Raw genomic sequence first — 17,606 nt, forward strand, 5'->3', positions numbered from 1 at the left:
GCACTAGAGGCAAAGACAGTGCACAGAGTTACACTAAAGCTGGCACTGTGCTGGGCACAGGCTGCAGCTCTGACTCCAGGTAACGGTGGAGTGGCTCATACCCACTGCCACCCTAAGATATGCATGGGCACCCCATGGGGCAGTCCTTACACCTGCAGGGGAGCCTGCATCCCAGCAGGAATGAGTGAATGCTCCTAAAGGTGCTTCAAAGCAATAGCTACACACATTTTTACTGATGGGTGTGTCAGAGAAGTCAGTTCATAACAACTCTATCACCATATAAAGAAAGGGCCCTGAATTCTAATTTCTTCAGCTATTTTGCCACAAGAGAGTCTCTGGGGGGACGAGGTCTGCACCTAGGCAAGAAAAATGGTGCTGTGGGTTTTTTTGTGCATCTTCAGGAAATCCAGCACAAGCCCAAGAAGACTTTTGGGATCAGTGCTGCTTAACTTTGAGGTCTACCATGCCAATCTCCCCAGAAAACACAGACAGGGCAGGAGAGTTCAATACTCCACCTCCCAACAAGTTTCTGACTTCCGAGCATTCAGTATCAGCAGAGCACCCAAAACCCCAGTTTCTAAGCTAAAATTACCTCTTCCCCAGGAGCCAGGGATCCTATCAGGCTCTTTAAATCTTTAGATTTTCCCAAAAGCAGAATAGACACTTCTAATGACAAAATGCACCAAACCTATCAGTTTTTCTCTGCTTTAACAGGTTTTGGGGAGGAAACACCTCTGCTTCAGGTCCCTGCATCCCCTCATGCCAGCACCAAACCCAAGGTGAGAGCCAAAGCTCACTGTGCTGCTACCAGAAAGGATGTGATGGAGATGAGCAAGGCAGCCCAAGCCTGAGCTCTTCCTCTGTCTTCTGCTGTGCCAAAATGCCACTGAAGAAAACGCTAACTTTCTTCTAAACCAGCACCACTCTCAGCCCAAGTGAGCAGAAGCATTATTTTCCAGCTTCACAGACCATGTTTAAAAAGCAACAGGGCAGTGGAAAAACAATTTACGTGATGTAGAAATAAAGGCAGCTGACAGATTCCCTTTCGAGTGTCATGATAAATCTAAATATTGTATATTCCAAGTCAGTCACTTCATTATGTAAGTAATTGCCTGAAATGTCATTTTGATTTTGTCTGTCTTCATTAATATTGCAGCTCTTCACTGGTTCTCTGAGATGGTTCACTCGAATATTGCAAATTTAGGAATGGGATTGAGAAATCTCCAGGGAGAACTTAAAAATTGTGACTAAGAGCATATTAAATTGCACCTTCTGCCTCAAAGAGGCTCTTTGTAGGAAACATTCAGTGCAGTTTCCAGCATAATAATATCACTGGGCAGGCCATCTCAGGGAACTTAACTGTTGTCTTCTGGCTGCAAAAGCACTAATGTTAAACCAGAGATTTCCCAGTCCACTGGCAACCGCTCCCCAAGGCACGGGAAGCAGCAGACAGAACTGCATTAAATGGTGATGGATGGGAACCGGAGGAGCCTCTACTGCTGAAACACTGCTTTGCAAAGAAGTCCAGGGCTTGAAAGTTTAGGAACAAGCTCAGGTCAAGCAGAGGGTTTTCAGCCCACTTGCCCCAGCCTCTACAAGCTTGGGATGTGGCATTTTAGCTGCTTAAGCTACATCGCTGCATCCCTAAATGTGGCAGAGATCCCACCTGTTTGGCTACATAGACAGCATGCTCCAGTCCTTGGCACACGTTAATCCAAGTGAAGTTGGCAGCAAGGCTCCAAGAGCCTTCTAGCCTGTCACCTCTGCAAAACATTGGACTAGAGATGCTCCCGCTTCTCGAGCCCAGGCCACATACTGCTCTTGGGGTGCTTAAGCACTGGCTTCCAGGCTTTGCACCTGTATTGGTTATTTTTAAATGCACTATTGGGGCACTTGTACATGAGAATGGCTTGCATGCATACAGAACACAATTGCCTCCATCAGAGCAGCGGCAGTGGTTTCTCTGGCGGCTGTCTTCCTGGCTCTCACATTTGAGCTGTTGCTGGCATCTTTAATCGCTCTGCAAACCCCTCACCCCTCTCCCCCACCTGGTCTCCCCTTCCCCAAACAGCGCCGCGACACTTGTGCCTTGGAATTTATAGTGTCAGCCTCTGTTTGCTCTGAGCTGTTCCAGGAGCATAAAGAAGAAATGAAAGTGTAAATCAAGGCATCTCCCAAATGGCTTCCATGTGAGGAAACTATACTCTTTTCCAAAAAACCCTTCTTCAGTGATGCAGCACAAATTATGTCCCCCAAAGAGGGGAGCCCATCAACCAGAGCTGCCCATCAGCAGCATTTGCTCTTTCATAGGCAGAGTGGAAGGCCATGAGATGCTGCCAAGATCCCACCATACCTGTGGCATCCAGCCAGCAGCTGGAAGACTCCTCTCTCCCCAGCTCACCATCTCTCCCTCCCCAGCTTCCTGCATCACATTGGCCATCTCGGAAGAGCAGCCAGGAGGATGCTCCAACAGGGGCCATCACCAAATGTGCATCAGAGAAACCACCCCCATGATCCTCTTCAGCAAAGCACATCATGTGGCACCAACCCTCATGCCAAAACCCAGCAGGCTGTAGAGGCACAGTGGCTCCCAGTTTCCCAGGCCTCTGCTCCTCAAATGGAAGCACCACTAGAAATTCACCTTTTCTTATTATTGCTCCTTGGCCAGGTCTTTACAATAAGAAGGATTCAAAAGGAAAAAAGTAAAAGTTAATTTTTGTTTCTTTTTCCTCCACATATCGGCATGAGCTATACACAAATCATAATTCCTAAAAATAACAAATTGCAGAACAGGGTAATCAGAAGTAAATTGATATTGATAAATAAGCTTTTCTTCCATGCGGTAGGTGGTTTATTTTAATCTAATGAGTTTTATATTTTCTGAGCTTTCAGATTCCATGATGAAGGGCCGTCCGCGCTAGAATTACGAAGCACTTTGAAATATTGTAATTTTATGGCTCATTTTGTCAGGACTCTTGAAAATGAGATTTGTTCCCAGTGAAAAAATTTGCCCTTTTTTTTCTTCTATTCCCTGCAGCGAAGGAAAAAATTTCCCTGTTAAATAAATACAGGCCAGTGTATTTTTATGCAGAGGCAGGTGGATGGCTGCACACAGAACAGGGGCAAAGGGGCACAGCTGCTGGCAGCTGCCACAACCCACCTAAGCCCTGAGACACTGCTTGCAGGAGAAAGAGAGATGCTCTCTACCCCAAAAGCAAAGCTGAGGTTGGAGGCACAGGTGTTTTCTCCCCACCCAGCCCATGGTATACCCACAAAGCCAACACAGAGTCTGAGTTTCTCTGTGCTGTGCTCCCAGCCAGCACCAACCAGTGGTATTTAAACCTTTATTCTAGGGAGGAAGAAGAGAGAGGTGTTACTTGCTAACAACAAATAACACCGAAGTCTCCCACATTTCCAGCAGTTTCCTCCCATTTCAAATCAAGGACTGGAGTGAAAACATCTTGTTTGGGGCTGTGAGAGCTTTGCTTTCACATAGGGAACAAGTTTTAACTGCAAGATGGCATTAACATATTGCTTAACCAAAAGACCGAGACCAGAGGAAAATGTCACGTTTGAACTTCTCAGTCCAGGCAGGAAAACTTTGTCTGGATTGGAAGTGAAATTGGTTTTCCAAGTCATTGCAACTGCCATAAAATAATCCTTGATAACTGCTCAGCTCTGCATTAGCAACATGCAAACCCTCCACTGTAACTGCGGTATCCCCAAGGAAAGTCATTTAGTGCTACAAGTACAAGCATCCAATTCACTTCTTCGTTCATGCACTATTAAAATAACACCCTGCGAGCCTCGGGAAGGTGGACCCCCATTCCCTGATGCAGCAGTCACTGTCCCCCATCCCTCCGTGGCAAAGGCAGCATCTTTCTTAGGTAGGTGTAAAAAAAAAGATGGCTTGGGTTTTTTGGGGTGTTTTACTTGCTCGTTTCAGGGCTTGGGGGAGAGGGTTGGAGCGTGGCAGCACTGGCTCTCCTGAATCTCCAGCACTGGTTGCTATGATGCCTATGGTGACTGGCAATCATTTTTCCAACACAAAACCTCACTTAAACTGGAATGACAGCTTCTAAATTAGGAGGCAGACTGGGATAGGGTATGGAGAACAAGATGGCAGGCTCACAGCTCTGCTGGTTCCCGGGCTGCGCCAGCACAGAGCCCAGCATACAGAGGAAATGCAGCAAAGCTGCAGAGCAGGTGATGTTAACGTGGGATTAAGAGGTGGGAAACAGCCAACAGCAATGGAACATAGCTTACTGGGAAAAAAAAAAAGATAAGAGGTAAAAGGGGTGAGAATTACTACTTTAGGAGGCAGTAGAAAGCTGAAATCAGTGAAATGACATGCACAGTCTGGTCTCACAAGACTGGAACCTCTATCCAGTCTCTTTGAAACATAACAGCAATGGACAAAGTGGCAAATGTAAAGATGCTAAAGGCCTGACCCAAAGCCTGATGGTGAAGGAGAGGCCAGGTGCTTCCTTCTTGTGCCCTGCCTGGAAGAAGGAAGTTGCCTGCTGACCAAGGCCAGGCAGCAGTCTGGCTGGACTTCCAAGCACCACCATCAAAACAATGCAGAAGTGTCCAACATCCTCAGGCTCTGACACATTTCTGAGTGAGTCTGTAACACTGCCATGCAGCCTGTTGCTTGCATATCCTGGGGCAGTCCTGTCTGCATTGCCTCAGATGCATGCACACAACTTCTATTTGGTTTGGGTTTTTAAAGGGGGGGGGGAGAAAGAAAGAACATCTGTGAAGAGGAATTTAAAAGCGTTCATCTAAATATTGCCCACTGCATTCACAGAATAGCAAACACACTCAGCAGACATGCAGTGTATGATGACAGCTCAAGCCCCCTGGCTCATGCTGGCCCCTACAGTGTGGGAGCGAAGCCGGGTTCTTGGCAGGGCTACACACTTGGGGTGACAGGGAGGGACTGGCATGGCACCTCCCTCCTTGCCACCCTCAGGTGCAGCTTTAGAAGCAAACATCACCTTTTTGCAGCACGAGAAAGCATGTTATAAGCCTCACTTTAAGAAGTACACCTGTGACAGTGTGAACAGTGCAATAAAAAAATTCAGCATCAACTTCAAGAGTAAGCCATCAGCCACACAACCAGGAGCTCTTGGCAATCAGTAACCAAACTACATTACAAAGCCCTGCCAGAGAAGATGGGTTAAATAACTTCATCTTCCTTGACAAACACTCATCACAGCAGGCACCACTCCAAGCCCCATCAGCACAGGACCCCAGGTACATAGGATGTCATCCTGTCTCTATGCCTCCAGCTGCTCCTAAGCTCCAGGCTGGACGTTCGCATCACTAAAAAGGAGCAACAAGGCTATTTGTTCAGTCCTCTTTAAGTCAAACTGCAGGTTGGAAAGGTAGATCTTAAAAAGAAATGGGGGTGCTTGAGGTGGGAGAGAAGACTCAAAACACATCCCAAACAAAAAAAATCATCCTCACACTGAGCTCCCTGAGCTGTAAAAGCTCTCAGGCCATTTCTTGCTTCATCCAAATCAAGAGAAAGTGTCCTTGCTGCTTTCGCACAAAGCTCACTTAACTTTCAGCGAGAGGCACTTTGCTGCAACAGACCTTTTCAAGGCCCACTGGCTGTTCGAGCTAATAAAAGCGAGGCTTTGCCTGATGGAGTAACACCATGGGCACGCTGTGGCTAATCACTTGCGAGCTGAAATTTTAGGAGCAGGAGGGAAACAAAGTGGAAGAGACAGCAGAGGGAAACGAAAATGGGGTTACTTAGGAGGAGCACCCACCCCCCCCAAATCACTTGATCCCAAACAGCAACCCCTGAGAGCAGTGTGTCAAACTGTATAACAAAGGCTATCAGCACAGATGAAGTTATTTGGATTAATGACAGTAGTTCATTACTCATGACAGGCTTGTTCATGCAAGCCCTCCTAGGACCCCAGCTGTGGCTGAGCACCCTCTAAGGTGTCCAGACCCTCTCCTACATGCTCTTTTCAAAGCTGCAGCAGCCTGAGCACCAGCATATACCCCTATTCCCATCAGGATTTTGACCCCAGTCACTTTCTTCCCATAATACCCCAAGAGAAGGACATCCTTCTCCTCTGGAAAGCAGCTGTTCCATCAAATGCACACATCAGTGCAAAGCAAGTCAGGCTAAGGACAGAAGAAAGCCCCAGTGCAACATTGGCTCTGGCAGAGGCTGGGAAGGGAACACTAGAGCCCCCACCCCCAGCCAGATCAGAGTTTCCATTGCAAAACACATCCAGCAAGGTCCTTAGCCCTGGGGCATGGATTTAAGTAGATGTTTCTTCTAGGCTGTCTAGCAGGGAGACGGCATGTGCCTGGGATTGCCCCTCTGATCATTTATGGAGCACACTATAGTCAGCGAGCACCCATCATAGCCATGTGCCAACATCTTCACAGACTGAAAGCCACCAGACTCCATGAACAAAGATTTCCTGCTCTCGTTGCCCAAAGCTTTGAGCGTAGCATGGTGCATCTCACAACCCATGCATACATGTTACACTAGCCCCTGCTATAGTGTCATTACCCAACTACAGGTAAGATTCAGGACATCTGTGAGATTTGGGAAAGTCTTAACCACTGGGATTCCACATTTTAGCTACAGAACCTGCATGCTGAAATAGGGTCCAATAGCAACTCAAGCATGAAGGCATAAATTTCCACATGTGTAGGTTTTGGGCCATGAAAAACCCAAACTAGCCCTCATCCTCCTGTAACATTATTAGAAGTCTTATTGGAGGAAGCAAGACATTGTAGTGGGAAAACACACAGACATTTGCATTTGGGATGTCATTTGAACTATTTATGCTCACAAAGCAAACCTCCAGCTAAACCAGCCAGGCTGTTGCCTCCTTAATGAGATTTTTACACCCTAACAAGACATTTTACACTGTAATGAGAGGCCACCGGCCAGCCCCTCATCAAGCCAACCCCATATCCTAAAGCTTCTTAAATTTAAAAATAATCCCTTCTCAAAACCATCTGCATAGAACATCTGAGAAACTTCATAAATCAAATCCTTTTTGAGATGTCCTCAACACTCCTGGGGCGTGCTCCAAAGAGGATTGCAGTGCCTTTTTTCTTTGCATACCTCCATCAAGTCAGCAGAGAAGCTACCATACCATGGACATTATTCTGGGTACTGCTGCATCTGAGCAGCAGAAAACATTTCTGATGCTACCTCCCTGCTATATTCAGGAGATGCCTCAGGAAGGGCCATTCAGCTTTTTTGCACATGGGCTGGATACCCTTTCCAAACCCAGCTACAGCAAATAGCCATGTTGCACAGCTCCCACCTCTTGCAAACACTGTGTCTCCGCTTATCAGTGGGGAAAAAAGGAAAATGAGGAGAACATAAGTTCAGAACTTACAGTTTCCCATAAAGGGAGCATTTTACAACTTGGTCTTAAAACAAAACATTGTATTTTCATATCACAATCTTGACTTGGTGCTACACAACCTGCAGTTTGCCTTCCGAAAGAAAGACAGCTTTGTGCTGGGGAGGGAGGGGAGTAGAGAAAGAAAGTGGAATTGCAAAAGGGTTTCATCTCCTCCTTCCCTAGGACAGGGGAGAAAGAGAGATAATGGTAAAACTCCCTCTCTTGAAACACCCGTCTGGATTTTGGCAAATGTGAATTTCCCATGGGAATAACTTATCCTCTTCCCCTCTCTCCCCCAACAACAACAAAAAACTCACTCACAGAGGCATCCCAGGCTGCCACAGCGTGTGCTAGGAAGACCCCAGGAAGGAGCCAGGTTGTTGCATGCAGCCTCACCACAGCAGGCACCAGGAAGCAGCAGCTCTGCCAGCCCTCCTGACCCCCTTGACAACTGTCATGGCCAGGGAATCTGTCACCAGACAGGGTTTTCCCCCCAGCACAGAGGGAAAACCCAACCAAACAACAACAGGAAAACATGCACCAGCATAGAAAACTTGCCATTCCAGCATCATTCCCCTCAGAAAATACTGGTGGATAAGGGAGGAAAGACAGCTTGGGGAAACAACAGTGGCTGGGAAGAGGGTGCTGGCAGCACCCTTGGGCATCGTTAGCACAGAACTGGTTTTGGGTTTGCCATGCAAGATACCTGTGGGAGAGTCCCGGGCTGCATCCCTATCTCAGCCAGCTCCATTAGTCACCAGTGGACAATCGACACACCATCCCTTCCTCCACACCCTTTTAAGTGGTCAAATAAGCTACCCCAGCTCCGCTTTCCCTGCTAGCCTGTTTTGTTAATTATTGTTTCTTAAAGAACTGTTGCCTTTGCTATCAATAGCCTTATTAGCTTCTTTTTCTTCTTCATTAGGTCTTTACTACCAACAGGACAGATTTTGTGTTTTCCCAATTAATAGCCAGTAATGAAGCCCCACACGTGTATTTCTAATTGCAAGAAGCATGGGCTATTCTTTACCTTCACGTAGCATCCAAATAGTTGTGGATCAGAACAAAGGGACTGGTGCTGGGTAGATCAAACCAAAGGGGAAAAGCTATCCCTGCCACAAAGAGCTTACAGACAAGACACACCTAACAAACCTCAAACTCTGTAGGTTAAAAGGATGGGTAATGAAATTTGGCTGCCTGGCTTTAATGGGGACCAGACGCTTGAAGTTTGAGCATTTTCTTTAAATAAAGGCTCCAGCAACGACTCCAGGCAGTTCAAAGCTAAAGACGTCCGGCCAATGCCAAGCTGGATGTGTGCGGGGGGCGGTATTTGAAGAGACCAGGAAAGCATTTATTTAAAGAGGATTCCAGGTTTTGTGAGATACTAAAGAAAAGAGGAGCGAGCAAAGAAATGCGTGTGAATTCTCAAAGTGCTTTCTCGAGAAACAAATATAAACCGTTCAGAACGAGTGTGCCGTTTTGAAAAGCCGTTTTCCCATTTAATACGTTTTTGAGGGGATTAATCCCCTCACCTCCTTCCCTGCCACGCAGTCCCGCCTGGCTGGACCCGGACCCGCATCCCCCTTTCCGCGCATCCGGAGAAGTTCAGCCGTGGCTCACCCAAGAAAACTTTGCAGCTTCTCACCGCCTCCTCCTTCCAGTCCTAACTCAGGATTAGAGCCGAGGATAGGTTCAGGGATGGGAAGGCGGAGGACAGCGCTTGCTCTTTCTGGGGCAGGACAGCAGGAACCAACACGCAGTATTATTTCTATGTTTGCTAAAGGGGAGAAAGGTTGGGCTTCCGTCTCCTGCCATTGAAACCATCGGGCTGAACGAACACCACCACCCCCCCCCCAAAAAAAAAATGATAAAAATAATTATAACAACGATGGCAGCGCTCACCCCAAAGTTGTCCCCTCGGTGGAAGCAAATAAAGGAGCTTTGGGAAGGAGGGCTGCGAGTGGAGCTGCCCCCGGGGAAGGAAGAAAGATGCTAGCGGCTCCGCGCATTCTGCACGCAACCCCCTAAAGAAATAAACGCGGAATAAGGAAAACTCGCGGGGCATTACCTGTGGCGGCGGTCCCGGTGCCCGGTGTCAGCGGCGGTCCCCCATGCCCCCCCGCGGCTGCCGGCCCCCGCCGCCCTGCCAGCCGAGTGAGCCGCCGCGGGAGGAGGAGGAGGAGGAGGAAGGGGTGGGGAAGGAGCCCGAGCGGCGGCTGACGCGGGCGGCGCAGCGCCCCTTGCCCAGGTAACGGGTACTTCAGTGCCGGCTCCGCTGAGCGCCCCCCGGGGACTCCCGGTGCCGCAGCCGGTCCCCAGCTCCCGGGATCACTCCCGAGGAAGCGCTTGGTTGCCTCGTCAAATACAACTTGAGCCCGAGGCAGGCAGCGGCCACATGAAGTTTAACTCAGCCGCGCAGGTTTAGTGGGGTTCTGTTGTTATTAGTATTATGATTTTTCTGATCCTTGTGCATGAGCAGCTGGCAGGCCCAGGAGCACGTAAATCATACATGAGCAGGAAGGCGATACGGGCAGCCCGCTGGCCTCTGCACCGTGCCGCATGGCAGTTCTTCCTGCCTAGTGCCTCTCCCTTGGACACTCGGTTTCTACAGGCACGGGACTGTATTTGCTATACCATGGCTGCACGTTTCCACGTTATCCTTCACATTCTCACCACCAGATCCCTCCAACTGCAAGTCCTCACAGCTTTCCTAAGCCCTGATGGACAATGCAGGGCAAATCCTTGCCTCCAGTCCAAGCTCTCACTACAAGTTGCTTTAGGGAAAGCAGCCAAATCCCAATCCCACCACTTCATCCTAATTCTTGCCTTCTTGGAAACAACAAAGCCATAGGAAGCAGCCTGCAGTGACACCAGTCCCTACACCAAGGGAGTGATGCAGCTCCCAACAATAGTCCATGTCCCTTAGCCCAAGGAGGACCAGGGCTTTCAGTCCTGCCCTGCTGCACACACATACACAAGTCTCTCCCCACTTGTGACTTGAAAGAGCTTTACCTTCCTACCAGCCCCCATCATGAGCAGCCTTAATTAAAACACCAAACAAGGCACAGGTTGTGCTGCTAAAGACCCTCCTGGAGCCATGACTGGAAAAATTAGAATCCTTCCCATCCACTCACCTATGTATCCCTCTTCCTTGAGAGGCAGTGGACAAATGCTTCTGCAAAAGCATGAGGAAATAATTAAACCCTTACTTCTCTAGAGCAGCTTCTGCTAATTATGCAATTACCCCAGCTCCTGGGCTGATTGATTGGAATTGGGCGGAGGCCTGTTCCTGGTGCCCTCAGTTTTGCCCTGGGGAAGTGGGCTCTGCAGCTAGCTGCAGGAGTTCCCCCAGGATGAGAGATCCTCTCCCTGTCCTGGGCAGGGGCATCCAACAAACCTGGTTAAGCTGCAGACAGGAGCTGGATCTGATGCTGCATCCCAGAGTCAGCCCTAGCAATCTGAAGCTGCTTTGGGGTTAAAAACGAAAGTCCCTGGCAAACAGCTGAGTGTGATGAGCTATCTGAGTTAACAAAGGTGCTGGGAAGTAATCTTCTTGCATCACACCTGGGTTGTATAGGACTTGCCAAGGATTTGCCCTTGGTACCTGAGCTTGTCCTAAAGTTGCAGGTCACAAGGAGTGCAAATGGTGCAGGTATAACTGGTGTGGGGCTCCAAGCACCCTGCTGAGCTAAGCCTGCGCAGGTCCATGTGGTTTATCTCTCCCAGGATCTTCATCCCTCCCTTCATCGGTACCTTCATGTCCCCTTCATCAGTACAAGGCAGTGCGTATGCAGCCAGGATACCTGCACAGTGAGGATCCCAACTGTGCCCAGAAAGTCAGGAAACTAATTAGGAGAAGAATTAGGAGAAGAAACAACAGGAGGGGGAGTGACCAAAGCAAAGCCATACGTTAAGTAACTTGAAGCCACATTTCAGGCCCACTTGTCATCTGCAGCCACTGTGACTTTGCACAAGTGATATCTTGATAACTGATGATAAATTCAGGTCAGTGTTTCTACTTCAACAGAAGCACACCTCTCCCCCACTTATTTGCTGCCTGGTTCCTATGCCTGGGCTTCACACCACAGCTTTCAGTGTGCAGGCTGGGTAGCTGACTTTCAGCTCATATCCTGACCAGTTTGAAGACCTGTCACCTGTTTTACATAAGTCAACTCTAATGAAGCAGAGTCCCTCCTGGCCTATGTGTCTTGCTTGGACTCCTGGTCCAGTTCCCAGTTGAGCCCAAGTTGCAGCCTTTCCCATCGGGAGGGAAGACTAGTGGGATTTCACTGCCTACGTTCACAAAACTCACAGGAATTCAATATCTTGTGACCTGTATCTCCCTATCAAGCTTGGTTTAATCAGGCAGCAACAGCAATAACTGTGTGCAGGCTGGACTTCAAACCAGCTTATCTAGTTGGCATTCCCAGGCTCCTGTGTGAAAAAAACAATGTTGCTCTGTGATGCAGCCCATGGGGGATGTGCCATCACAATTGCTTTTTAACAAGTTCATAGCTGGGAAAAAAGGAACTAAAATGATGCACTGCGAGCAGGGGATGCTCCCAGTTGCCATTGCGATTAGAGGCTACCACAATTAGTGCCAACCCTACAAGGCAGGGAGCATGGTGGTTAGCAGGAGAGATCAGATAACCTCCTTGCTACCCCAGCCTTTCTCCACCAGGATCATTACTGGGAAACCTTATGTGTTTTGAGCCAGATACAATCACATCTCTGCCCTGCCTGTGAAAGCAGAGCAGCCAGACAGAGCCTTTGCAGCCTCCTGGCACCACTCACCCAACCTTGAAATTGTACTGCAGGGCTTCTCCCCCTCTCATTTTCTATCTAACCACAGAACATTTTTCCATCCAACTATCCCTATGGTGTGTCACTCCTCTCTCTGTCTTCCATGGCCCTTCTGCTGTAAGAGATGGGATTTCCATTTGTCTCTAAATTTTAAATAGATGAAAATGGAAAGCAGGTAAAATGTAGGCACGGGCAAAACCCTTCCCATCTAAGGTACTGAATTACCTCTGTTTGCCATGGATCATGTACTGCCATGGATCTCAGGGTCTGCACAGATATCAGCTGCCTGACAGCCAGCACGTGCAATATTGTACCATCAGTCATTTTTTCATGCATCCTTTTCTTAGGAGTCTCCCACAAGGATCCCTTGATGTCCTTCCTCAAACACATCCTTTTTTAGTAAATAAAACCTGTGCAAAGACGCAGGAGGGATTTTTGCTCAGGAAGAAGTAGCTCCTGTGCCCCTCTTTCACTTCTTGTTGGATGTGGTGATTTTGTCCCCCCACACCACAAGCCCCTTGGGGATGATGGTATCCTCTATGTCCTATGGCTTTCCAGAACCCCACACTGAGGGGTGGGTTGGGACAGCAGCACAAGGGAAGCAGCTCCCCCACTGTCCTGCCCTCTCACCTGAGTCACAGAATTAATTTGTACAGCAGTGTCAGGGTTTTCTTTTTGACCACCTGTGCTGTGGCTGACAGTGAGACGGGTTTTCCAGTGTGAAATTAATTTCCAGGTCCATTTCACACAGAATTTTAAGGCCAGTATTAGAATCAGGTTATTTGTTTAGGAATTTATAAGTGAAGGATGCTGGAGAGGAATCTCAGCAAAGTTAAGGGATTGCTCGTGTCTATAGAAGAAAAGTACTGAAAGAGCAGCTGGTTCCCTTTTTTCCTTTAGAAGCACAGAAGTACTGTGTTTCAAATTATGTCTTTGAAAGTTAATAGTCCTTATGGAGATTGAAGCAACTGTGTTTAAAGATAGTGGGAAGGGCAGAAGCTGGGCACACATTTGCAGCATATGCTCAGTTCATACAGCACCCTTCACTGAGGGTCCACCAGCTCATGTTTACAGATGCATCCAGCTGAGCTACCCGTGGACCAAGCATCCCCAGCTGGGCCAGGGCAACAGGAACTAGGTAGAATCATAGAATGGTTAATATCATCTAATTCCAAACCCCCAACACCTCACCGTAGATCATGTCACCCAAGGCTCCATCCAACCTGGCCTTGAACACCATCAGAGATGAAGCATCCACCACTTCTGTGGGCAACCTGTTCCAGTGCCTCACCACCCTCTCAGTAAAGAACTTCTTCCTTATATCCAATGAAATAGCCAGAGCTGCAGCATGGTAGTGACATGCAGCCAGAAAAATCAAGGTGTGAATTCCAAAAAGCCTTACAGGACCACTCCAAACAGACCTGGCTGAAACCCCGAAGCTCTGCCCTTTGCAGACCCCAAAGCAGCCTGCTTGCAAAACACATTGTCTCCCTTTGTAGGCCAAGCTGGAAGCAGTTAGGCCATGTTTCTTGCTACAGACACTGAGTGCACCCTATGGCCCCTGCCTGGGCTCGTTAGAACCCGAAGAGGTGAATGAGGAAAGAACTCCATACCAACTCTCTGAGCAGCTGGAAGTGCTTTTCACTGGCTTTTGAAACAGCCCTTGGAGTGATTTCCTACTGATAGGGAATGTTAACAAATTCATAGACTAGTGATGGTTTGGTGATGATTGTGACCGGCAGTCTTGAGCAAGAGCTGTCCCAGTGAGCGGGGGCAGCTTTGGGAGCCGGGTTCTTTACTCCCCCGGCGATGACTTGCCATGAGTCACTCCGTGCCACCACCTCCCAGCTTTGAGCCCTACCTGAGCAGCCGCTTTTCCCCAGCCCTCAGTTCCGATTTCCTCCTCAGCAGAGTAGAAGGTGCCATCTACAGGCACAGCATCCGCACGACAGCCCTCTGGGTCTCCGCTGTCCGGGCCGGGCTGGACGCGCTCTGCTGCCCTGCCACCAGACCCTCCGCTGTGTCCCCTTCCCTGCAATGGGGGCTCGGAGCTGCCTGTCCCGGTTGTTCACTTTTGGGGATCAGGGGCTTCCCAGAGCGTTGTGTCAGGTAGAAAACCGCCTCCCTCTTGAGGACTCCTGTGTGCAACCTCGATGGTAACCCAGGAGAGCAAGACAAAAACACAAGGGAAGGCGATCACCATTTGTACAGCTGCAAAGGAATGAGCAAGCAGGTCACAGGGCAAATTTGGTCACACTGTTGCCTCGGGGAAAAAACCTGGAGGGCACCGATGCTGCTTGCCTAGCAGTCCAAATTCCAGCCCCATGGGTCTACCTGAGCTGCTCCTTTTTTGTGTTTCTGTGCTCTTCCAGTTGCCTTTCATTTAATCCATTGTGGCTGAGGAAAATAAGAAAACATAGGAAGAAGGACAAAGAACCCCTAACAAGTTCTCTTCTGTGTGACTACAGGACAGTAAAGAATGACTCCTAACCAAATGGAGTTAGGGAGCATGCAAGGGAATGCAGGCTCACCATGGAGGTGCTTGCACTTTGGCTGGGAAGAGCTGCTGCTGCTGTTTAAGGTCAAAAATAAGGCTACAGATCTCTGAGGTGATGTATTCAAAATGGGAGCCAGGACCTAGAGATGAAGGTCCAACAGGCAACCAGACATTGCTGTCAAAGCTCCTGAGGTTGCCCTACTAGAGATGCAGGTAAGCTCTACCCATCTCACCAAGCTGAGGGCTTGCCAGCATAGCAGAAAAAAGGCAATGCTGAAGAGCAGAGCTAACACCAGGCATGCATGCTGGGTCTTCGTACACAGCCACAAGCCTGGCATTTGCTCCTGCTTTAAAGGTCCTTCTCAAACCCAAGCCTTCTGCTTCATATTAAAATCATTTGTCAAAGAAGACACTGCAACATGCGCTGTTGGGTAGCTGATGCTGTGCAGCACAGAGTGAGGGGGGGGTTACAAAATCTGGAAGCAAAGCTCAGCTTGAGGGGTGTGTGTGTGTGCACCCCATGCATCAGCAAGCTGGATGGCAAAGGGAGCAGGCCCGCCGGCTTGCTCAGCTTTGCCCAGCCTGCTACAGGCACACCAGATACTCTACCCCCCCACACTCCATGGCATGACGAATTAGAAGGAAAACTTTCTCTTCTCAGTTTGTTCTCACAGTGCCGTCCAACAGAGCACAAGCCTGTCTAATCAGAAGCTACAGTCCTTCACCATCTGTTTAGAGCCTAATTACAAATGCAGAAAAATAATGTGCTTTACAATTGCACCAGTAAATGCTGTAAATGATTTAAATGCATGCATATGTTCCCCGCAGAATTCAGCATGCATCTGCGACTTCTTCTTCTCACATTAGGCACACAAATCAAGGGAAAAAATACCCAGATCTGACGAACAGCATGTCCCTAGGATAGTGATTTTTATCCCTTTTTTTCCCCCTGCTGGAATGGCAAATGGGGCTTTTTTGTAACAATTCATTCAACAGCATTTTCTTTGCTTCCATTTTAAAAACTGTTTATCACCGTTGTGTAAATATAGTACAAATTACTCCATAAAACATGTAAAATGAGAACAGCAGCCAGGCAAGCCTGCAGCTGGCTGCTGAGGTTTCAAAGCTGAGTTTTTTCCCTGGGGCACCTATGAAGGGGCAGGATCAGCTTGGCTCCTTTGCTGTGTACCGTGGCCCTCCCCAAGCCCCCAGCAGAGACGATGACCAGTGACACTTCAAACCTTTGGCTTGCACCTCTCTTTTCAGAAGGATGCTTACCACAAAGCCACCAAGGTTGGCAAGCTTCAACCCTGCACATGCAAGCATGAATACCTTGAAAATACCCTTCCATGGCTGCAGAGAGGAAGGCAGCAGCATTTTGAAGGGGTAGGTATCAGAGAACATCACCTCATCTGTGATGGGGTGAAGGCTCTCCGCATGCTACCCAAACTGCCATGCAGAACAGGATATTGCTCAGGGACCCTGCTGCCCGTAGAAATGAAGCTGCCACAGGGTGGTAATCAAGAACAACGTCATGCACACTGGTTCCTGGCTCGCCATGGGCCCATCAGGGCTCATTAGGAGTTCCGCTGGAATGCCAGGGACAGGCACAGAAGCAGATGTGCAGGGATGCTCTGTGCAGATACCCTTCCTGGTACCATGTACCACCACGCTAACAGCCCCTGCTCCCACAGTCAAGCCACCAAAGGCAATCTCATTTCAGCTCTCTAGGCTTTTGACCTGCAGTGCATCACAGCAAAACACTGAAAGGGTAACTCCTGCCCCAAAACACACACAATGGAGCTGCTGAGAGGTGGCAGAGCTTCTCTGGTTATCACCAAGGCAATGCTGAAGGATAATGAGGTTTTAAAGATGCCTCCCCCTCACAAGGGTAATAGTGCTATGCCAAAGCCTCTATAATGCAAAGGTTGGTATCACAGATGGAGAGGTGGCAGCATTTCTACCCTGTGGGGTACTCCACTGAGTGGGCACAGGCTAGAAAGGCTTTGGAGATCAGAGAGGAAGAAGAAAGTCACTTGCAGCTGACAGGAGATGAGACTCACTCTGTAACAAGTTTCCTTTCCTCCTAGAGTGTTTGTTGGCTTTAAAGCCCCAAATACATACACTTAAATGCTTCAGCTCCAAAAAAGGGAGGACTTGCTGCACCACTAAGCTGAGAGAGAGGACAAAAGAAAAGGTTGAGTATATGCTCACTTAGCCTTCTTTGAGCAGAAGCTGCAACAGATGCATCTCCTCCGGTTTCTGCCTTTTCATCCAAACACCTCCTGCTCCCCATGCCCTCCTGTCTTGCTGGTGCTGCTTTGCCAGCTCACAGCTTTCGCCTCCCCTCCACCAACTGGATTTAACAACAAAGCCCATTGGAGAACCCAACATGGGGCAGAAGCAGCATCCTCACCATGCCAGGCTGCCAGCTCTCCACAGAGCTGGGAGAGCGCAGGGACTCTCTATCCTCTGGCTTGTTTTGCCAGGGGTGCTGGCCTCAAATGCTGGGCAAATGGCAGCTCTGCCACTTGGTATCATGCAGGGATTCATGCCCATCTTTTATTTAGTTTTACTTTGTTGGCCCACCCTCATGAATTTTGCAAGTGCCTGCATAATTTTATACCCACTGGTGAGACAAGGCCAAGCCCTGCGGACACGGTCCTCCCTCTGCCAGCCACCTCACAACACATTTTCGTTGGCTGAAAGATGATGTAAACATTAATAACTCCTCTAGGCTGTCTTAAACAGCTGAGGGGATGGTGTTAATGAAATCAATATAACCTGGCAATGTGGACAGGTGATAAAGATCAATGGACCCAGCTCAGCTCCCAACCCTGAGCATAGCTTAGGTCTTCTTCTGGCTCTCAAGTGTTCTTGCTCCAAAGAAAGACCTGGGGAGCAACTCC

General features: G+C 48.7%; 1 protein-coding gene across 1 annotated transcript in view; it reads right to left on the bottom strand.

Annotated features, from left to right (window-relative positions):
* The window catches only part of CDH23 (cadherin related 23), a 210,892-nt gene extending 201,386 nt beyond the window's left edge, over positions 1–9,506 (bottom strand). Inside the window, exon 1 of the mRNA XM_031053064.2 lies at positions 9,466–9,506. The gene's annotated coding sequence lies outside the window, so the exon portion shown is untranslated. The remainder of the gene's footprint in view (positions 1–9,465) is intronic.
* Positions 9,507–17,606: the final 8,100 nt, after the last annotated feature.

Source organism: Melopsittacus undulatus, chromosome 4, assembly GCF_012275295.1.
Source record: "Melopsittacus undulatus isolate bMelUnd1 chromosome 4, bMelUnd1.mat.Z, whole genome shotgun sequence".
Taxonomy (NCBI): Eukaryota; Metazoa; Chordata; class Aves; order Psittaciformes; family Psittaculidae; genus Melopsittacus; species Melopsittacus undulatus.